Source organism: Rhinolophus ferrumequinum, chromosome 24 (genome assembly GCF_004115265.2).
Source record: "Rhinolophus ferrumequinum isolate MPI-CBG mRhiFer1 chromosome 24, mRhiFer1_v1.p, whole genome shotgun sequence".
Classification (NCBI taxonomy): domain Eukaryota; kingdom Metazoa; phylum Chordata; class Mammalia; order Chiroptera; family Rhinolophidae; genus Rhinolophus; species Rhinolophus ferrumequinum.
The window spans coordinates 32,393,915-32,418,269 of record NC_046307.1 but is presented as its reverse complement, the minus strand read 5'-3'; the positions used below and the strand labels follow the sequence as shown (position 1 = coordinate 32,418,269).

Below are 24,355 nucleotides of genomic sequence, written 5' to 3'. Positions count from 1 at the left end.
TATATAGAATTCGACGTTGTCCCTCCTCATTAATTCTGCTTCCTGGTGGCTAGTTCTCTGTCCATCATGTTCACAGCTTGCTAGGTGAATAAGGACAGAGTTAAAAATGTTTCATGAGGTTGATCATTATCATTGTTTCCAATTAATACTTTGAGCGCACATGGGGTGCATGGTGCCATGCCGGGTCCCTAAGAAGCATGATAGAAACTAATTAAAGATCTTGAAGGGACATCACATACAAAGGGCAAGTAACACCTCAAGGAAGAAAAGACATAACAAATAAATGATTTAAGAGTGTTTGTTCATGTGAGGCTATTTTCATAATTTTACTTAAGTTAAACTATGATGTAACAAGGAGGGGGTAATGGTGCATAAGGGAAAGAGAAAAAAATAGAAAAGAACAGAAAAGGATGAGTTGGAAATCACTATTTACAAAAGAAAAATAGAGATAAGGAAGTATCAGTTAAGAATGTTTATATCACGAGTTATAGAAATCCAGCTTAAATCGGCTTAAAGAAAAACAAAGAGGAATTCATTGGCTCACATAAATAAGTCAAATGCCAGCCTCACGTATAGCTTGATCCAGGACTTAAGTCATGTCCCTGGGGTTGAATTTTACTTTCTTTCATTGTTTAATTTTGCTTCTTCTGTCTTCATCCCAGCAAAGACACCAGAGTATCTCTAGCTTCCAGTCACCTCCCTGAGGTTCAACAGCATAAAGACAGCATTATGCTAAGAAAAAGAAGCCAGACCCAACAGGCTGCCTTCTTTTGTCCTAGCAGTATGACAGTTACATTTTCTTTGATCCCATGCTATCCCTGTGTCAACCAGTATGGCTTCTGTAATGTAAATATCTGAATGGACAGCTCTCAACAAAATTCCAGTCTTGAGACACAACTGAGATTTGCATCACCCAATCATAAAGACTAAGAGAAGGGGTGGAGCTTCAATTTAAATAAGTGGGAACTAATGCTAACAACAAAAAAAGGAAAAACAAACAAACAGAGTAAAAGTTTACTCCCAGAAGTATGGGAGTGAAATAAAAAGGATAGGATGAGCCTCTTGCTTTAAATGGTACCTTGTGATTCCTAACTAACCTAATTATAACATAGCAAAACCACTAACTGTGCTCTTGTCATGTCCTCCAAACCCTGTGCAGACCAACTAGTGAATTATATAGTCACTTAACTCGATGGATTAGGAACGTCAAATGCTTTTAAAAACAAACTCACCTTTGTTGTGTTATGGCTCTACACATTTGCCAGGTTCCACAGGATATGAATTAGCTGTTTGAATTGTGCGGAGTGTTGTATGAAGCCAGCACTTACTGAGGCTTCGAAAAATGTGCAAATTAAGTAAGAGGTTTACTTACTGAAACCAGAGAGGGATAGAAAAAGAGGCAAAACAAACTTTTCCAGACGGATCAGGAAACAAGTGTCTTCGGGATACAGACAAGTCTGCTCGTTAGAGTCTAAACAGGGCAAAACTAACTTTTATTGAAGGTCTGATATATGTTGAATATTTGACCTATGTCATCTCATTTAAACCTCACAGCGATTTTATGAGGCAATAGATTAAATTCCACTTTCACAATTAAAACAAACAAAACATAACAGCACTCACAGCTACGAAAAACTTTCCAAATGTACTATGCTAGTAAGTCCTAGGAATGGGATTTGAACCAACATCCATATCACTGTAAGACTCAATTTATAGAGTAGCAAACTCCCTGCCTCTATGGAGTAATTTCTTTAGGTGCAGAGAACTTCTCCCACCTCCTGAACCTACCCTCAACACCAGGCAGGGATGCAAGAGGTAGGAAATGAGATGGTTTGAGGGGGAAAAGAACTCTGGGTCGGAGGTAGAGAACACAGAGGCTCAAAGAGGATTTTATGAAGTTTCACCTCATGGCTACATCTCCCTTTGTTACTTAAATAAAATATTCATTTCGTCTTAATGCATTGTGGAATCAAATCTCTTGTATGGTTGTTTTCAACTCCTGTTTCCAACAAAGATGAGAAAAGGAGCTACTCATGGGAAGATAGCCACAACTGGCCTAGGTTTGAAATAGAAAGTGGTTTTCTAAAAAGTTCTCAGAACATTTCTTCAGAGTAATTAATTTGGAAGATGGAAGGATGACTATTTATAATAATGCCATCACTGCCTCCCAAAGATGTAGCAAGGATTTAAAACAAAACAAAACAAAACAATAACAAAAAAAACCCCTCTGTATAAGAAGTAATATATTTGAAATTTAAAGTAATATCAAGTATACACATTGTTCTTCACAAAAGAGAAATTATCAGCCATCCATCCAGACAGCATTTTCATATCGAAGTATTCTGTGCACATAAGCAACAGAAATATGAACAATTATGTTTCGATTCTATAAGAAGAATTTTCCCGTCTACATTTACCTACAGGAATATTTATATTTGTTTGATTAAACTTATACATAGAATGTGTTCTGAAGATAATCTAAAGATAATGATGAAAAGGTAAAATCTATCACAGCTGAAGGCAGTCTTAGTGCTACAGCACATGGCAGGTGTTCAAAAGATAGCAACTATTCTTTAAAACCACACGGAGAATTTTCTCTGATAACAGTTAAAATCAGCCCAGAAACCTTTCAAAAGTTAGAGAATCGTTTATAAGTAAAATTAGGCAACAGATACAGTTTCTTAAAAATTTTACCACCCTACTGGTTTCTTTCCGATGATGCAATTTTTTTCCTCCATAGCGAGCTCTGAGTGACTTATCTTAATTCATTATAAATTTTATAGTTTTTCTCTCTCATTTCTTTGTGAGCTCTTATATAATAACAGCTGTAAAAATTGTTAAATATTTCTTAAAATTCATCATAGATATAAAATGAGATAAGAAATATTATATGGTGTGGGACCAACACTGCTGTCTCTAATAATTCTACACACAGTGTTTTGTTTCGTTTTTTTCCTTTCTGATATACAGGTGAATGATGTGCTGTGAGAACAGTTCCAACATTACATGAATAATATATTATGGCTCAATCAGCCATTCAACTTCTTACATGTTTCCTGTTAATTTTTAAAGGCTTTTGGTAAAGATGGAATTTGATTTGTTAGCTCTGCTATTAGAAGAAAAATAAATAAATAAAGCATAATGCTTTTTGTTGTTGTTTTCGCTTGTTTTTATTTTAAAGTAAGATGCAGTACAGTGCTGGTTAGAACTAAAATGAAGTCCTTATCACCTTACTAGCTTTGTGATATAGAGCACGGTATGTAATATGTTTAGGGATGGGAGTTCACAATGCCAAATCTTTCAAATGCAGGAGATAAAAGCCAAATGAGTACGCGAGCTCCAAGATCCAGTGAAGAAATTATGGTCCGAATGTCTGTTCATCACCCCAACTTTTTTATATTACTTTGTCATCAGTGACATATTGATTGGAAATATTTCATATTTTTTTCTACATAGCATTTCAAAAAAAATTCCCAGCACCTAAATAAAACAGAAAAAAAGAGTAGCAACAAAAGTGAACTGAGAAACTGTCACTTTTACCAAAAATACACCTTCTATCGTGGAGAATGCCCATTGAGATACAAAATATATCATCCTAAATCGTCAACAATTAACTCATATTCCTCTTCATTGTTACCTGTCTTTAATTATAAATTCCAAGAGATCAAAATTCCATTGCCTACTTGTAATTGAGTGACTGCAAGAAAAAGTAACTAGGAGGTTTTCAGGTGATGACCGATTCTATTATCTGTACAATACAATGCTCGTTGTTAATCCTTTTTATTCAAAGAATGTGACTCAATACTTTTTCTCTTTTCTTCCACAATTTTATTAAAATGCTTGAAGTAGTACAATGTATTCCCTTGTATTTGTGTATGTCAAACTTTAATATGCCATTAAAATAGTATTGCTGTGGATGCAAAACGTGCTCAATATTTTAAATACGTATTACAACTTTATGTGAACATGTACTTTCCTCAGAATATCTCAATTTTCAGTTGTTTTTGGGGGAAAAAACCTAATGTCAAAGTAGCATCATAGTATTAAATGAAAATTAATTTCCAAAATAAATCTCCATCTTTTCTTATTTATCATTTATTTTCATTGAATTTTATAATAAACATGTTATATGACTATGTGTCAAGAGGAAATAAATGAATACTAACTTAATCTCACTTAGTAATATAAATAAGGGCCTTTGAAAACCTTTAGGTAGGAACCATTTAATATTTGCCTTTCCTACTTTGTTTTTGTAAGAGAAAACATCTACTTGCAAATGATCAACATTAATCTATATTCTGGGCCAGTGATCAGACAAGCTCTTGGGTGAAAAATTAGATATATCTATAAACCTAATAAATAACCAAACTTGCCCCGTGGCCTAATTTTTCCTTACACATTTCAGCTTCAATTGATGATATCATTTGCCCATTTTCAGATAACACTGGAAAAAATTCAGTCACAGGCATGATGCCCTGTTTCCCCAAAAACAAGACCTAGCCGGACAATCAGCTCTAATGTGTCTTTTGGAGCCAAAATTAATATATAAGACCCAGTATTATATTATATTATATTATTATATTATATTATATTATATTATATTATATTATATTATATTACATTACATTATATTACATTACATTATATTATATTATATTATATTATATTACAGTATATTACAGTATATTACATTATATTATATTATATTATATTATATTATATTATATTATATTAGAGCCGGTCTTATAGTAAAATAAGACCGGGTCTTATATTAATTTTTGCTCCAAAAGATGCATTAGAGCTGATTGTCCGGCTAGGTCTTATTTTCAGGGAAACACGGTGGCCGGATAATGTCCAGAACTGTCCTTTAAAGGTTAGAATTAGAGCGCAAGTTTACTGCTCTTATTTGGAAAGCTGTTGCAGAATTGAGTCTACTCTCTTTATTGCAACCAACAACAATCAGACTGCCCCAGAATGACTGTTTAAGGGAAAGAAACAGTGGGAAAAGGACAAAGAATGAAATATTGGCTAATACTACATATAATGGTAAGTGTAAAATAAGGGACTAGCAAAAAGGGTGGGTTGAAGGATCCAGACAGCAGCTGAGAATTCAAGATGAGATATTAAGTAAACTAATATACCAGACCATTACCAATGAAAAAAAAAAAAAGGCTGAGAATCAAAATTCTCTTAAATATACAAGTACTGGTGATTCTTTTTAAAAGGTCAGAAGCCATAAAACCATGATTTTCTGGTTAGGTATTTAACCCCCTTATTTTGGCAATAGACACTGAATATTTCTTTTTTTGATGAAACCATCTAGTCTCCATTTTAATCCTTAAAGCTCAAATTCAGTGCCCTTAACACCTTGGCTTGAGGTAAACATAGATTTCTGGACAACAGATGTGAATCCCAGAAAAAACTGAGAAAATAGAGAACAATCCTTAATGCATAGTAAATGCTTAATAGATGGGAGCTGATGTTTTATTACAAGAATCTTTTTTTTTTCTATTCACTCAAATAACGATTTACTGGCATTACTGATACTTCCTTTTTTAGACTTGTGAATTGATGTTTTGAGTTTGTTTTTGCTTATCAAAAAGAAGGAAAAGAAATATAAATAATATTTCATAAGAAAGTTTAGTAAATGCTTTATATAAGCTACTTCATTTAGTAGATCAGTGTATCTTGATTAGCTTTACACAATAAAATTAGTATAACATGACAAAATCAATTCTGTTTTTTACCACATTCATGCATTTCTTTACTCTGAAAACAAATGAAATCTAATTTTTCTTCTTTTCAGACCCATTTTTATTAGTCTAGAATTTAACTGAGCAAAATTGTGAGCTCCATGACTTTATTTGAGAAAGGATTATGTTTCTAATGTATAATAGCCGTCAAATGAATCCATATTTCTGACCATTTTATACTTGACAATTTGTCCAATCCCAAAGCAATTCATGAAGCAAAACTACTGTCCATTGAAATATATTTATTTGGATCCAATGGCAATGTGTTTCTATTTTAAGTAGATTTGCTCACAATTGAACATCTTTCTTTTCATAGTAATTATTTACAAACATGTAAAACACCTCTACGTATGAAACACCGCTACAAGGTTCACTACCAAATAGAAATGGTCCAAAATATTGAAAGTAGTATCTGATGCTATCTATATACCATCTATATAAGTACATATTGTGAAACTATGAATGCTGTCTAACACTATGAACAGAATGGATTCAAGTGGCTAAAAACAGGCTTTGAGTTTTTTCTTGAAGCTAATATGAACTTGAAAGAAAAGGCAAAGCTCTACTTAAAAGGAAGGAAAAACTATTAATCATTTTGAAAAAAGACAATTATACAAAGGACATTCTGGTTCACAAAGATAGATATAAACTTTGTAAAGGAGAGATCATTAGCATTTCTGTCAAGTCACCTCCTGGGGTCCTACAACTTCTAGCTCTTTGTCTCCAGATAGATACTGAAAGGAAAAACTAATGGTGTTCTAATATACTTTTGTTTTTTTAAAGTACAAGTTATGAGATGGATGGATCTTGCAAATGCAGAAGTTACTGGGCCTCCTTTAGGAATACGTCTCAGCTTGAGTTTTTCCAGGATATTCTCCGATTGATTACCCCACTCATAATAATGTAATGTGTTGCACACTATGACGAAAACATTATTTCCCAAACTGGATTCCATCGAATACTAGTTCTCGAAGACATAAATAGCTCCACTGCTTAAAATAAGGCGTCTTGAAGAAATTCATTGGGACAACTAGGCATCTTAAATCTCCCTTTGGCGTGTAATGAACATGAGTATTTTATGGCAGCTCAGAATTCCTGAACTATTCTTTAACGTCGTTTCACTCATATTTTCCAAACTTATCTTTACATGAAATATTTTCCCCCATTGCTCCCCTACTAATATCCTAAGGAAGAATATCCCATGGCACACCAATGGAGGAAATGCTGGCACAATTATGGTGTGGACATATTCAGACAATAAACTCTGTTAGGGTCACGTTTGATGACAAGTGAGACTTGCCTAGACTGGGGACATGAGGAATTAGAATGTTGGCAGTAATCACCAGTTGGGGTTCTCCGAATCTAATAATGTTAAAGAATTATTCAACTTGTCAAAGATTAGATTGAGAATGACTAAATTTACAGTACTGAATGTGTGAGTGTGTGTAGTATCTTACAGTGTACACTCAAAATATAGATAAACCCAACAGAGTTGCGATACACATTTTAAATTCTTATTCACTGAGGATTGTCATAACTCCAAATCAGTACATTGAAAATAAATTATTTCAATGTTTGTCCAGATGCTCCCTCTTTCTCACCTTCTATATACATATAGGGACTGCAATTTCTCTGTTGCGTCCTCCATAATAAGTATGTTTGTCCTTATCACTCTGTAAGAATGATCATCACTTAATTCTATCAGGATATTAATATCAATGTTATAAATCCCATTTGTGTTTTTAAAGCCATATATCTACACATATATCTGCACAGAGAGGAAGGGAGAGATAAAATATTATTTTACATAATGATTATATGTTTTTGAGTTTATTAAATGTATTTTTTAAATTACCTAAAATTAAGCTTATGAAATTGTTAACAGTAGTTCCATCTAGGGGTGATAATGAATGAGCACAGGGATACACTGTATTTACTTTTTTTTAAAATCAGCGCATGTTATTTTATTATATAATTTGACAGAGAACAGAATTTACATTCTCCGTACCGGAGTGAAAAGTACAAATCAAAGCCATGCTTTAACCACCACATACCTTCCTGTCATGTGCTGTGTAAAAGGCCAGCCTCGAGGTATTTGTCACCCCAAAGAGGCATCTCATTTTAGTTACGTGTCAGTTATGGTTTTTCCTCCGTCAGACCCTTTGCTTTATGCTCCCTGGCCCTTTTTCGGTCATTGGCTCTGGGCCCAGGGGCCTGAATTTTCCCAGTGCGACAGCAGTGGGAGGAGTTTCAGATATCTGCTTTTTGAAAAGAATCATAATTTTCACATTTGCTTCTAGCTGAATGCAGATCGGACATATTGTGCTGTACTAGGTGATGGGACAACTCTAGTTCATAAGCTTTTTGAGAGCAGCAGCCCCAGTATTTACTGTTTCACCAGTTGAGTCCTTAACTCTTGAATACTATGTCAGTATTATGCTTTGCTTAAAGGAGATGAGCCACAAAGATTGGCTAATAAATATCTATTAATCAATTTTTAAAAAGGTTAATATGTAGAGTACAATTTAGAAATTAAATATTTTATATATAATTTCCTTTGTGGTTGTGTTTTGACTTCCAGAATATCTAAAATACTTATCTGAATCTGGTAACATTGTTGTATCTGTTCCAAGATCTTTGTAGGATATTTTACAAAAATAATGTCTACTGTTTGAGAAAACATAAACAAAACAAAATTAAATATTCAAATTTTTAAATATTGAAATAATTTTTGTTGGCTTTATTTTGAATGAATCCTACAGAATCAATCTAAAAAGAAAAGATATTGCCTAACTGAGTTTAAAGGCCTGCAGTACTCATTCATATATTAATTATTTCAACCACACAAAATTCATCAAATGCCTTTTGTTCTGATGCTGAAATAACAAGAGGACCAATTACAATGTTGATCTTCAAGTAGCTTCTAAACCAGTGAGTAAGGTGCACATGGAGGTTGATGGTTACAAATGGCAGCCAACACCTTCTATTTGGTCATTCTTAAAAGTTGGTTAGGCTTTCATCCATTCGTGTCAAAGCGCACGCATGCTCCTTTTCCCCTGTGTACACATTATATTAACTTACTAAAACGTCTTCAGGGTCTAGATCTTACTTTATCAGGATTCTGCAATCACCCACAACTCATGCTACAGGAACCTCCCAGAATGTATGTCAAGTCATAAATTAAACATATATGTATATAAACACTTCAGGTCAGTGTTTGTCCTCCTAAATTTATGGATTTGGATTTTGAAAGAAGTCATCCTTATCCTTAATTGAGAGAAGGCATTTAAAACATAGACACATTTAGAAGAGGGAAATTTTTCTAAATAGCAGAGATGGTTTATGTAGTCCTTCATAAAAGTTGTTTCTTTTTTAACTCTTTCAGTTGGCAAAGATGTGAATGACAAGTGGCAGAGTGTGTGAAAGCATATACAAACATACATGCATACATACATGTAGATGTATGTATGTGTATATATATGGTTCATTTGTCCAAGGTGACAGAGTTTTGTCTCAGAGCAAGAAAACTCTATTTCACACAGAAAGCAGAGGGAATGACTGCATACAGGCTTTCCTTAAAAGGTCAAAAAATACTTTATAAAAATGAAAAAAATAGTGAGTGGCAATGTGGCCTCCTTTGTTTTGATAGAGTTTTAAGTTAGCAGGAGGAAGAATTTGCAAGTGCTTTCATGCTGCTCTATGGCTGTTCTTTAAAATTCTCAGCGACACTTTTTGCTTTCACGCACTTTTCTTTCGTATCAGTTGATTTAACTTTTGTGTGAGTGTGCAGAAAGGTTAGTACGAGGGGGTCCATGCAAGTAAAAACTGAATTTCAGAGGAAGGAGGTGGAGAATCTCAGGTTCTGTAGCAGAGTGGTTGAAATTATCTAAAAGAAAAGTAGAATCATTGGAGGGACCACCTGAGTGTGAAAGATGATACTAACATGATACATTTAGAAATGGCCAATAGGGTGTTAAACAGCACAGAAAGGTGAGACGAAGAATTAACAAGCAAAGAGAAACCTAGATATCAGAAATAAATCAGAGGAGGGCAGAATAATGGAAGGGAAATGCACAAAACGATTTTGCCGGAGGCAGCTGACAATATGAGTCTAACCAGCAGGGGGAGCTACGGTATCGCTGTTGTCAAAGCGCAGTTTTCCTAAGAAGTTTCAGGTTTACGGTTCTAGCAAAGTGGACATGTTAGTGATTCTTACTTTTGTAATAAACAACCCAGCTACTCCATACTGAGATGGAGCTTTAATGATCTGTATCTTCTGAAGCCAAGAGCATGACAACACGGTCAGCTCTGTACAGACTCAGTCTGTATCACATCAGGTTTGAATGAATGTACCTTCAGGCCAGTATAAATTTAAGGGTTTGAATTTTGAAAGAAGTCATCCTTATCTTAGGTAAACTGAGAGAAGACATTTGAGACATAGACACATATTCGTAAAGCAGAGAATGTTTTCCTGAATAGCAGTGATGGTTTATTTAGTCCTTTATAAAAGTTTTGTTCTTTTTTTTTTTTTTAGCTCTTTCAGTTGGCAAAGATGGGAATGACAAGGGTCAGAGTGGGTGAAAGCATGCACCTCAGCTCTTCCATAATAACCTGCTCTACTTTTCCTTCCTGTTTCCCAGAAACAACTAGTTTCTTAGCCATTTAGGCTGCCTCTTGAAAATAATTCAGTGGTTCATTCCTGTCTACACTCTTGCTTAAAATAGATGGCCAGGTTTAGGCACAGTGACCTGCCCTTTGTCCTCTGGATCCATCAGGGTTTACAAGTCCATGCACACCAAGAGATCTGCTCATCTCCTTTTAAAGCTACTAAAATGTTACTAATAACATTGCTTTTGAAAAGGTAGCTGGGCTAGGAGCCCACAGGAACATCATATCTAGGAGGCATCTCTCAACTGAACTGCTTCCTAAAGTGAAGTGAATTATTGTAACATAGAGCACTGTGTTAGTTTCCTAGCGTTGCCATAACAAATTGCCACATAACAAATTACCACAAACTGACAGGCTTAAAATACCAGAAATATATTATCTCACTGTTCTGGAAGCTAGAAGTTCAAAATCAGGCTATGTGCAGGGCCATGCTCTCTCGGAAGGCTCTAGGGAAGAATCCTTCCTTGCTTTTTTCCAGCAGTGGTTGCTGCTAGTGATCCTTAACGTTTATTGGTGTGTAGACACATTATTCTAAGCTGTCCCTCCACTTTCCTATCCCTCTCTTTTTTTGTGTCTCTATAGTCTCTGCTCGTGTTGTTGTTGTTGTTGTTTTTTTTTTTTTTTTTTTTTAGAAGGGCGCAGCTCACAGTGGCCCATGCGGGGATCGAACCAGCAACCTTGGTGTTACCAGCACCATGCTCTAACCAACTGAGCTAACCGGGCCATCCTCTGCTCTTTTTATAAAGACACCAGTGATTGTATTTAGGACCGATCTTAAATCCATTATGATCTCATCTCAATCCTTAACTAATTATATCCACAAAGATCCTATTTCCAAATAAGATCTGAGTTTCCAAGTAGACATGCATTTTGGGGAGACACTACCGTGTTTCCCCGAAAATAAGACCTAACCGAAAAATAAGCCCTAGCATGATTTTTCAGGATAACATCCCCCGAATATAAGCCCTAATGTGACTTTTGTAGCAAAAAGTATTATAAGACCTGGTCTTATTTTCGGGAAAACACAGTATTCCACGCACTATAAGCAAAAGTAAATAAAGATGATTTTTACTGGTTTGGATTAGAAAAAGAGAGACACAGAGAGAGAGAGAGACAGAAAGACAAATTAACCAAATACAATTATCTTAAAGATGTTAACAGCAAGAAATAAGCACTTGAAAAAACAAATACATATATGGCTCAGAAAAGGGCTTACTATTTGTTAAAGGAGTTAAAATAGAACTGAAAATAGCTAGTTGCTACATGCATAAACTGATTGACAAACATGACTGCCAAGGATCAAACAATTTCGTTTGTGCAAATGCATTATAATTGTCCCGTTCAAACTATACATGTATAAGATATAAAGAAAAGTTGTAGGGAGACTGACAGTTACAGATTTGCAGCCCAGTATTTTCACACTTTGGTAGCACAGTACAGGCTAATTATTTACTGTCTCTGGGACTTTGCTTCCTTATTTTCAAAACTGAAGAGATAATAAGATCTTTGGAATTATCAGAAAATGTGTGGAGGCAAAGGACAAAGGAGAGGACCCCATAAACGTTTGTTTACTTGCCTTCTTTTACTTCTTCAAGCATCCGGGCTCTTTCTCACCTCACAAACTAATTCATACTTGAAGGGTGACAAATATTTGCTGATTTGTTGTTTCATAAGATGATAATACTAGGTACTTTTCAGGCATTATCATAATAATGATTTATCCTGAACAGTTACACAGAAATCGTGGTAACAGATTTCTAAAGAAGGAAAAAAAAAATACAATACATAATTGTTTTCCATGTTACTAAACATGCAGCTTACTGAACAGTTCATTTATTGGACAAATATTTATTGAATAACTAAGGCTTTTAGCACAGTATTTGCCATACATGCTCTTAGTCATTTTTCACTCAGCAGACGTGGACTGTATGGTTACTGCATCAATACTATGCTGGATCTGGGCCCTGCTCTCAGGGAACCCACTCTGGTCAAGGAACCATATTATTAATCAAATAATTATGCAAATATCACACCACTGGCAGGACAAGGACTGTTAAAAGAGAATTAAATGTGTTCTCAAAGTAAAATATTTTGATCTACTCGGAAATAGATTAAGTTTCCTTAAGAACATAAAAATCAATCAGAAATGGGAAAGACAAGAGGAATTAACTAGGAAGAGAGGGTGAAGAAATTGTCTTACTGATGGAAGGAACAGAATGTATAAAGGCCTATGGAAGAAGAGAGCCTGTGGCATGTTATAATAGAAGGACACTTTCAAAAGTGTAATTAGAGCAAAAAAAAAAAAAGAAAGAAAGAAAAAAGCACTGGGGATTATTATAATATAACATGAGGCTAAAGGGGTAGGTCGGAGCTAAACTATGTCGACTGCTGTAGGCATGAAAGTGAATTAGTTTTATTATAAACCTAACAGTAAAGGGACGGCATTAAAAGTTTTGAAGCAAGCAAATGACATGCTCAAATTTGGCAGTGGAAAGATCATTCTTATTGCAGTCGACTTGGAAAAAGACAATAGTAGATTTACGTAAAGCAATTTGGGAGGCTATTGGAGTAAGTCATATAAGCAGCTTAGACCAGAAAGGTATGCATTTAAAACGTGAAATTCATAGGATTGGATATGAGCAATTAAATAAAGAGAGGCGGTAACCCTAACGACTCTAAGATTTCTGATTTGCCCAACTGGTTGGATGGTACTGCCACTCACTAAGGAAAGAATACTGGAAGGGAAACAGGTTTGGGGGCAGATGATTTTGACTTAGGTCATGTGGAATATGAGATGCCTTTGAGATATCCCGGAGGAGATGTCACACAGGAAATTGGGTAAAGGGATCTCGGGCTCAAAAAAGAGGCCTAGACTGTAGTTATTAATTTGATTAAGATTGTTTCCAGTGATCATACAGAGGGAGAGAAGAGAGCCAAGGATGAAAATAGAGATATGGCAATATGAGACATATTCAATAGTGACAGCTAACATTTTTTTTTTTTTTTTACTGTTTTATTTTAATGGCGTTTTCTAGTGGAATGACTGAAAATCCCGAGGCGATTTAATGTTATGGATTATCAAAACATGAATCAGCTTTTTTAAATAAATCAATAAATAGACTAACGTTTCTCTTTGTATTTTTGACCTTTCCCAGTTGGAATCAATTTACCTAAAATCAATGCATTCTGCACATATTTACCAGAAGCCTACTCTGCTAAGCATTGTGCTCGGCACTGGGAACACACAGATGAGTGAGACAGGCTTCAGCCAGTTCTCAGAGGCTGCCAGGGGTATTCTACAAGTAAGAGTATAAGCCACTGTGTGGACAAGTGCTGGACTACATGCCTTAAGGAACCTAAAGTTATACATAGTGTGGAGGTAGCCATGTGATACTTTCATGGGATTTGGCACAGAAGACCAAGGAAGACATTTACTGGAAGTAATTGTTAAGCTGAGGCTTAAGGAATGAAGATAAAGAAGTCAAGCAAACAGGGAAAAGGAAGGATTCAAAGAACATAGAAGCGTATATTCAAAGGCCCAAAGTCAAGCGCATGATGCTTTCTGGGAAATAAAAGTACTTTGATATGACGAGATCAGGTGGAAGGCTTCATTTGAAGAAATGGTATACGTCAAATCATAAATGTCTAAATGAAGTCTTGTCTTATTTCTGTTAAATAGTTGTCAAGGAGAAGTCTGACAAATCTTTAATATAAACACCTTTATAATGATAAAATATTCCGGAAGCTTTGCACACTGACATAGAGGAATACATTTCTCTGAGTGAAGAATTTGCTTTGAATCTTCTTATAGTATCTAAATAACACATTATATATAAGTTAGTATATTAAAACTCCTCTCCATCTATTTGAAAATGTGTTTTTCTTCTTTGGAAGTGCAACTCTGTTACTTTGATTCATACTTTTAAAACAGGTCATTTTTCCTCAGAGTGAGGCTTTAAAGCGGTGAGGATCAGCACATGATATGACAATTTAATATTCACCATGATTCTTGTGTAAAGTCCTGCTCTTGTTCTATCCCAACAGCATGGTCCCATAAACAATACCAGGCCATTTTCTTACCGGGAGAGTGAGTGGCGATGAGAACTTAATCAGAAGATAACCAGCTAACTGAAGTGCAAAGAGTACTTGAAAACATTTGTGCTTCAATTAATTCTTTCTTGTATTTTGATCAGGCAGAGTTGAAATCAGATCTCCCAAATACATTGCTTTTTATTTTCTCTTCCAAGCAGAGACCAGAAAATTTTCCCTGTCAGTTGTAAACTTCCCCATCCTGAGGTTATTAGCATTGATAATTAAATAACTGTTATTTATAAGAAGCATTAAGATAAATAGACTTAAAGGAAAGAAACACTTTGAAAAACAAATATATATATATATATATATATATATATATATATATATATATATATATATGCTAGTTACATTGCTGGTTTTCCCCTTCCCTAAATTTAAATGAATTCTTCATTCGCTATTATAAACTAAATATTTCCTTTGAGTCCAATTAGCATTGCTGAAAGAAAAGGCAAATCAAGGCTCTGTTCAGCATGCATCAATGTAATGGAAAATCAGGTCTTTTATTCTAGCTTTAATAACTGCAGCTTGATTAGAGGCAAAGAAAAGGCCATGGAGGGAGAAGGGGGGAAAGGAAAAGGACTGCCAAATTAGTTCTGTAAGAATTCTCAACCTGTCTGCTCTCAAGGCTCACTATTCAAATGCTAATTGAGCCTTTTGGTAAACAGAATGGGTAATCATGGAAGACAAAAACAGACACAGAAAACAAATGAAATATCATTCCTTATCCAAAGCAGCATGGCATTTTTCTGATAAGCTTTGGAAGACTTAAAATTTTAAGTCCTTGGGTCTTTTTTTTTTCCTGGATAGAGTATAATTAATATAATAAAATAAATATTACACAATCAAATAAAAAATGACAAAGAACTGCTTTGTTTCAACAATGAAACCAGTCATGTTATAATTAGATAAGAGGATTTATATTCACAGCTATAAACATGAAAGTAGACCATGAAGCTGGATAAAGGCAAGTTTTTAATTCTTAAAAATTAATTACATGGCATTATTCTTATCAGTACACAGAATGCATTAATTATACAATTAATAAAAAGATGAAAGGGATTTTTTTTCTTTCTTTTTTTTTTTTTGGCAATTGTGATGCACATGGGGGCATTTGTTTTTATACTCAGAATTGTCCTTCAGGCATTTCTGTAATCTTCTTACTAGGCAATGTCAAGACCCTAAACCAGGTAGTAGGAATACTGAATGGAGTGGGTCTTCATGTTAGTGCTGAGATACATTCTGGAAAGGTTATAGATTTCCATGTAATTGGGATCTAAGGTGTAATGGGTTTAATCTGAGGTCCTCTTTAAAAGAACAGCAGGAAGAGGCCTTGTCAGCAATGTGTAACAGCCAGTAAGAAGCCGCAGCTCACTCCTTCACAATGGGCTTCCTTAAGGATGAAAAAGTGATTATCTTACTACACCAGTTATTTCTCTGAGTGCTTCCATCATCGGCGTAGCACTGAAAATGCCTTGTGTGCGCTACGGCTCTATCCTTGAAAACATTTTAAAGCTATAAATAACATGCACGGAAGAAGAAATGTGGTAGTGAAAAGACAGCTGCCTATCAGGAGCAGAGCCACAGGCCAAATCCATTTTAGCAAACTCCAAGGGACTGTCCAAATTCTCTGGCCGTCTTGCAATTGTGTTTTATCAACTATTACTTGCAGTAAATGGGCTATCAGCCAGGGACAGGAAATCTGTTTTTGTTACATACAAACTGTGGATGTAATGGACAGCAGGACAACACAGTCACAGAGGAACAGCATTTGACTTGGCTGACCTGCTCGCAATATCCTACATGGGAACAAACACACCATAATTTCTCACCCCGAAAGATATCACTCGGCTACTTTAGGACAATTTTGGAACACTTGCAAATAACATGGAAATAGTCTTTAACCCCAGATGTTTACAATTTGGGAACAGAACTCAACGATATCTAGACTGTAATAACAAGAACAAATGTGCTGTTTGGGGTAGGGAAGGGGACAGCCCTAAAAATGCAAAATATAGGCTCACCATTGGTGCTGGTGTCTCAGGGGTGACTAAGCGGCTGCCTGTACCCCCACCCCCATCCCCCACATCCCATTATCTCCACCTAATATAGGGAAAGGGCATGAGGACTAGGAGGTTGGATGCCAAGCCTGCTGCCTACGTGCTCCAAGACACAGGACTCCAACAGACGTTCATCAATGACACAAAGCATCTCTCCCAAGACCAGAGACTCCGTTAGGACCAACCCTGCAGTTAAGCCCAAGGCAAATTAAACAGAGGTTGTGCTTTACAGGAGTTAAAAACCAACCTGCCCCTATTCTCCTTGCTTCCTGAAGTTAAAAATAAACCTACCATTGTTCTTCTGCCTTCCCCTCCCCCTATGCCAATGAATCTTCCATAGAAGCAGAAACACAGATAAATCCTAGCCAGAGGGATGGAGGATGTCTCTCTCCCACTAGCCATAAGAGACACCTCTGTCTATGGGGTCTTTGTTTTCTTGTCACTCTCTAAATAGACTTATTTTCACTTTAAACTCTGTATCAGCTCACATTTGAATTTTTTCCTGTGTGAAGCCAAGGACGCTTTTTTTCTTTTACTGTGACACACCTATCCCCAGTCTTTGATTTGGATACGTAGCATCCAGGGAAATGAAAAACACCGACACCTACAAATAAAATTGTGCACGCTAGGATCCCCATATAATTCAGATTCTGGGAGCTATCACTCATCATCAGTGCTAAATACCCTTATTCCACCCCCGCCGCCACCCCCCCTCCCCCCCCACACACAAACCACAAATATTCTTTGCCTTTTCTACAGCCTGTCATCCTTGTTGTTTTCTCCTTTTCTGTCCCTGGGCATATCAACATGCCAAGGTTAATGATGAGGGACCTTGGAAAAGTGGTGTTTGTTTAGCTTAAGGTAATGTTTTAAACATCTTTCTGTGTGTGGCAGTCTCATTGCTCCTAAAACAAAACCCATCCGCAATCCGAACCTGCATTCTATATTAACACCTCAGACACATTGCTGCATTTTTATTTATTTATTTTTATTTTTTGTCATCCTGTCCTGGTTGAAAAATTATATGTGAGACTGGAACTGGCAAACGCTAGAACAGGTTTGATAGGTTCAAGCTTTGAAAATCACGTTTCTCCAAACCTTATTATCAAATTGATGTGCTGTGGCATCTTGTCCTTTCTCAGTTTCCTGAATTCCCGGCAAATGGAGCAAAGGAATTGGGTATTTAGCCAGAGTTTGTCTTTTATGGATGTTAGCCATAGTCCCTTACAAGGAACTTTTCAATTCTTATGAGAAGATGTAGCAAAATGTTCCCCTAAATAGTAAGAAATTCCTAGTTAACAGGGATGCATTTGTTCACAATATCTAACAGGGAAGAACTTTTATTTTCCCATCATCTGTCTCACAGTTAATCTAATAGAGGATTGTAGTTCTCATTAGGTCGTAAGGTAGATTTGCACTCCTCCTCTCTGTTAGAAGGTAGGTAAATGGGCTGTGATTCTCTTTGGCCAGTGACACGGGACCAAGAGAGTTGTGTTACTTTCTTACTGAAGCTTTGACGTCAAATGATTAATCCATCATGTTCCCTTCCCCTTGCCAAGAAAATTCTGGGAGCTCAGTCAAGACCAAGTGCCCTCCAGTTTCCTTCCCTGGGTAACTATGATTACCAGAGCCCCCTACTGGTCCACATTGCGAATGAGAAAAAAATATACCTTTGTTGGATTAAACCACTGAGATTTGAGGACTGTTTGTTTCGAAGCATAACCCAGAACATTTTATCTAATGTACCATCGAAGACCAAGCATATATTAGAATAACCTCAGTTTTTAGTGATCTTCTAGAATAGTCCTATGCACTGGGAAAACAACCCATATCCGCACATGTTCAGGCAGGCTGATAAAAGATGAGATTTCCTTAATACCAAGCATTATTCTAAGAGTCTTATCTGAATTATCATATTTAATCCTGACAATAAGGGGAAACGATAAAATTAGAACTTCTTACTAACTTCTGAGTCCCATATATTAGCTGCTCAGTATTTAGTTATTAGTTAAAAAAAAAGAAATATTAATTTACTTTTAAGGACAAAGAAATACACACTATCAGTGCATAAGCACTTAATATCGTCACTGGTTTTGTTTGTTTGTTTTTTGTTTTTTTGTTTTTTGACAGTCCTGGAGATAGTATTTTAGCTGTTTGGTAAAGTGTACGTCTAAAAGGAATATTAGGAGAGAGAAGAATCAAACCTTCTTTGGTTTTCAATAGTGGTATGCTGAGAAGACAAAGCAATCTTTCTCACAAATATGCTTACTTAAGATCATTATATGAATTTGTTTCCCTTCTCTCAGAGAACGTTTTGAGAGCTAGAAATCATCCTATCACATATAAACATACAGAAGTAGTCACTTCTTAAGGATCAAGCGGTTATTTCTTTTGAAAGTTGTGCAGGCTGTATTTGATAATAATAGCTTCTAATTATCAAAACAAGCTCTTGCTTTGTCTTATCTTTTGGACTTGAATTGGCTTCATGAATGTGTGTATCTATATATTCAAATATGTATGTGTGCAAAATATAGAAGTTTATCCTCTTGCTTCAAGAAAATTTTCATAGGAAAATCCGAACTTCAAACAATCAAATTAAAGGACAATTATTCTGGAAATTATTAAGAATAGGCATCATTGACATAATATTGGATACATCCTGTGAGTATAAACAATTAAAGAAAACCTTTCACCCTCTCTCTTTTTTATAAATACATATACATACTCGTATATGGATAGCTCAAAGTCAAAATGCTTTGAAGATTGATTCCCTAGATTAACTCTCTGTGTTTGAGAGGTGCCCTTCCCAGTAACTCGGAATAAACTGAGGAAACATTTCATCATGAGAGGATAGGCTGGTATAGGAGAAGTTTAATATAAAGTATTTTATCTGGATTGCTGCTCCAATCCAAATGAAGTTGAGTACGTTTGTTTTTTTTTTGCTATTCTGTGGAATATTTTTGCTAACTGTGGAAGATTTCAGATTTATATAAGACCCATTTACACTTCTTCTATTCCTCCGGATAAAGGTTTATGAATGTTGTTTGGTGACTCCACTGAGTCAGGCTATGCATATTATACAAATATTACCATCTGTAATTTTTTTTTCTTTTTTTTGCCAGAATGTGATTACAGGTTTTGTCCATATGCCAAGGAGATTGAAAAAAGACCTCTAAAAACATAAAGGATATATAAAGCCCTTTATATTCTACTGCCTTTCTCTCTTTCTAAACTCATACAAGACCATCCACTGCATGCAACTGACCCTCCATGCAATCCAGACATTTTGGAACACTTTAAACATGCCACTTTCTTTTGCATATACTGTTCCTTTTACTTTAAATGTCCCTCCACTCCTTGATTATGCACAGCTATTTGCTATTCATCCTGTGAAACCTAAGAGCTCCATTCATACCACCATATCCAGGAACACTTCCCGTATTCTCCCAGTATGGGTTAGGAATAGTGACTAAGTTCATGGCATGCTGGGCTTTTCTGCTTCTACCACATTATTTTGTAATCATTTCAAGGGCTTGCAATCACCACGATGGGATAAGACAGGTATCCAACACAGGGATGAATGAGAAGTCCCCACCACAACCCCAATTAAATGTACTGGGGAGCTGCTAGGCCAAAGAAGGAATGGCTGCTACCTGATTTATGGTGTCCATAAAGGGAGAAGGTTAATTAATAAGTTTACATTCCAGAGCATGGCAGCCTTTATGGGGATACCACCAATGCAGCTACACAGATCTCTATACTCAGAAAGGTCCCATGGTTGAGGTTTAACACTCTGTGGTGACTAGCTACTCTTTCTGCTCTACGAAATCTGCCTGAGTGGTCTCTTGGACAATAGCCACTCTCTTACCTGAGGTCCCCTAACAGACTCTTTCAACTAAACACTTGAATCTATCTTTTCTGTTAAAATTACTGACTTATCCCCAAAGCTGATTACTTATGACCAGGTGGCCACAATCTGTGTCATTTCAACTATCACTTTTTCTTCCACATAATTGAGTTACTGGATCATCATGTCAGCTGAGTTTATCCCCAAGTATACATGTTTGTGTCTGTTGGTCTTTTCATGATCAATATCTTTGAACTGCAGATCCAACCAACATTTAAGTTTGCCTTATCCCTGAAGATGATTTCATGAGAAATTATGAATTTCCTTATTTTATCTGTTACTTTAAGTTGTGTGTGTTTGTGTTACATATTGGTTCAGAGTTTCTTATTTATCTGTGTCTTCAATTGTTTGGTCATTATCTTCTAAAGCAGAAACTAAGATGTTGGATATCTTCATATCTCTAATGCCTATAGTTCAGAGTCTGTCATATAGTAGATATTCAATAAAGATTAAATGATTAAATGAAGGAATTAGAAAATGAAATTTCTTAAACGTAAGATATAATCTAAATGTACATTTTTAGAATCAGTTTTATAAGACAACTAAATTCATCACTTCAATACTATTTAACTTTAAAAATATATCTTAAGAAAGTACACAGTAAGAGAGTATACATACTTATATATTTTTCTGTAAATCACAACCCGTGCTAGTTCTAGTTCCAGCACATGATTTAAGATCAGAGTAGAGCACTGAACCTTAAGGCAACATAGCTGTCATTAAACAATGAATATTTATTTACCAAGAGGGAAAACTTTCAAATCAAGAGAAATGGCTCTCCTTGTAATGGAAGCATTTCAGTAGTTATTGGTGTTGTCATGACTTAGATAACATGTGGTGGGATGTGCTGGCAGATTATTCAGACAACACTGTAAATAGACAAAGTTCATCTTACAGTCTCTCTCAATCCCTCCCAGCCCCCATCTCCTAGGCCAAGTTTCTAGTCATCGTGTTCACCTGTGATTACCCAGTTCCTACCGCCTTCTTAGCTCACCTATGTCTTAACTGGGTCCTTCCATACACTTGTCTAGATATCCTTCCCTCTTTGCTCCTCAGAAGACACCATGCTGACATAAACTTAGAGGCAGCAATTCCAGAGTTTAAGAAAGTAAATTGCAGATATTTTACCTCTTAGTTTTGCCATCTTAGGTAAGTTACTTTCTAAACCTATTTTCTCACCTACAAAACGTGACTAATAATACCATCTACCTCACAAGATTATTGGGTCAGTAAATTGAAGAGCATACAGTAAGCAGAGAGCACAGAGTAAGCACTAAAATACCAGCTATTGTTATGCCTGGGAATGTGACCTTGGGAATACTGTGCATCTGTGAAGTGGGATAGACATCGCCTACCTAGTAGGGCTGCATTGATGTTAAGTAAAATCATCTATGTTATGTGCCTTGCACAGAGTCTGACATACGATAATTTCCATAATAGATACTTGCCTGGAAGTATATTTCTTCAATTTTCCAAAATATTACGTACTAAAGGATTAATGTCTTCTAATAAGTAAGGAAAGTTAATTAGTGATAATATTCCACATACATTTCTGGTATCACAGGGGAACAAAGGGCAGAAACTAGAACACTTAATATGATCGGTTTGTAAAGTAAGGAAATAAATGTGGATTATAAGGGGAAAAAGTGAAAGGACTGAGTGCTGGGAACTCCAACCTTTACACGTTGGTAAATCAGGAGCGACTAACAGGGAAAAATGAAGAAAGAAATGCCAGTGAGGTGTGGGAGCTCATGAGACTTAGGAAGGCAGCAAGTGAAGAAGATGTTTCAAGGACAGAGGGATCAACAGTATCAAGTTCTGCTTGATCAAAACATGAATGGTAGTATCTGAAAACTTGCCTTGATCCATGCTCATTATTTTGTATGAATGTAAAATTGTGAAACTTATTCTCCTTTTGGGAGTCTGGAACATTAGTTACTAATCATATGAGGCAGGGTTTTCTGCAGCCTTGTATTTTCCAATGTGTCTACTTGCCTTTTCTTTTTAAGCCTAATTTCTGACATTTCCCTCTAGAAAAGATACCACAATTATTATTATTATTATTTTTCCATTTTAGCCAATTACAATGTGTGGGGGAAGCAGGTTGTAAACCTGTCCTAAGTTCCATCATTCATGGCAAGAGAAAGTTTTATACCAAAATTGCAGGTTTGGATAAACACTAAAGATAAATGTAAACTTTGTCAACTGGTGTGAAAATGTTTCATTTTAAAACTTCAAGGTGTTGATAAACACCATTAAAATTATGTAAACTTCAATCTATAAATTCCAGGTTGTTAGGCAGAATTTAGATAATACAATGATTTACGGTTTTGGAGGATAGCCAAGGTTTTCTTAGTAAAATGAAGCAAGTTTTCTAAAATATGGATAGTAGATAATGTTAAAAAAAAGCCAACTCTTTCTGGTTTTCCTATTTATGTAAACATGAGAAATAAAATTTGTCAGAAAGGGGTATTTTGTGTACATTCGAAATTTGAATTATGTTTTTGTAACTGATATCATGGCATCGCAAAAAAGTTGGGAAAAGAATGCTTTGCACGTCAAGAGCTAATTCAGTTTATGACGTTTATCTACATTATGAAGGTCGTTTACTACATTCATAAAACTTAGAACTTTAATTTTGTTTTTACCTTTGTTGATTCCAACTCATCTTTATAAATGTTCTTTCCTCAAGTAGAATTCTGCTGTAATGGTGGGTCATCAGATCATTCATCTGGTCTTATTTATTCTGTGCCATATCTTTTTTAAGTAGATTATTGTATGTGTTCCTAGGCCAAATTACCCCAATTTCGTGGAGGTTTCCACCCTTCCCTATTTTCTGCCCCTTTAACTATTTAGGAAATCTGTTGATAATTTTTGAACATACTTTTAAAATATCAAGATTCGATGCTCACACAACTGCTACGTGTGTTCTCTGAAGTCCAGTTTTTGAGATAAAAAATAACTGTTAAATTGTTCAATAGGGGTTTTAAGTTTGAAAATATGCAGGGAGGCAGCTTAGTGGCTAAGTATACAAACTCTACAGCTTGACTTAACTGCCTGTTTTAAGTCCCTTCTCTGTGCCTTACTAGCTGTGAAACCCTAAGCACCTGATTTATTATCTGTTCTTTGTTTTCTCATCGATAAAGTGGGATTAATAATAGCATCTATTTCATGGCATTGTTAGGATTACATTGATTAATCCCTATCAAACTTTCGAAAGAGCATGACAGAATAAGTGCTATATATGTGCTAGAAAATTAAATTTATTTAATTTCATAAATAATAGTACCATACACTAGATGTATAGCATCAATTTACTGCATTTCTGTCTTGTAGATATTTATATCCAGCTCAATCTGAAAAGCTAGGGTAAAGCCACATTTCTTTATTGGTGCTATCTATACTTGTAATAGTGAGGCATAAATATTCATGATTAAACTCTGCCAGTCCCTATAACTCTGTATGTGTCTAATTGATATTAAAGATTATTAAACTAAAAAAAATCTAAGAATGTGGTTAATATAAGTGGAAGTTCAGAGAACATACCAATTATTGATTTTTTAAAAGAATAATGACCCCAAAAAAACACATTAAAAATTAATAATTCCAAATTGACTGTCTAGACTACCTTACACAAAGATGTTGAGGATTCTGTCTTTTAAAATAGTGAATTATTATAATAAGTATAAATCATTAAATTCAGAATTATGAAAATAAAACCAAGTTTTACATATTAAATATCACAACAAAATCATAAAACACTTGAAACTTCAGTTAGATGATTTATAATTCAATAGTAGTAAAATGTGAGAAAAACATATTTAAATCAAATTATGAAAATACAGGGTAAAACAGCTAGAGAAATCTAGTTCCTT

The 24,355-nt window shown here is 35.4% G+C and overlaps 1 non-coding gene across 1 annotated transcript; it reads right to left on the bottom strand.

The window, feature by feature from the left end:
- Positions 1-11,070: 11,070 nt before the first annotated feature.
- TRNAT-GGU (transfer RNA threonine (anticodon GGU)) lies at positions 11,071-11,145 on the bottom strand. Its single transcript has one exon. It is a non-coding gene; the product is annotated as a tRNA-Thr (tRNA).
- Between the last annotated feature and the right edge of the window lie 13,210 nt (positions 11,146-24,355).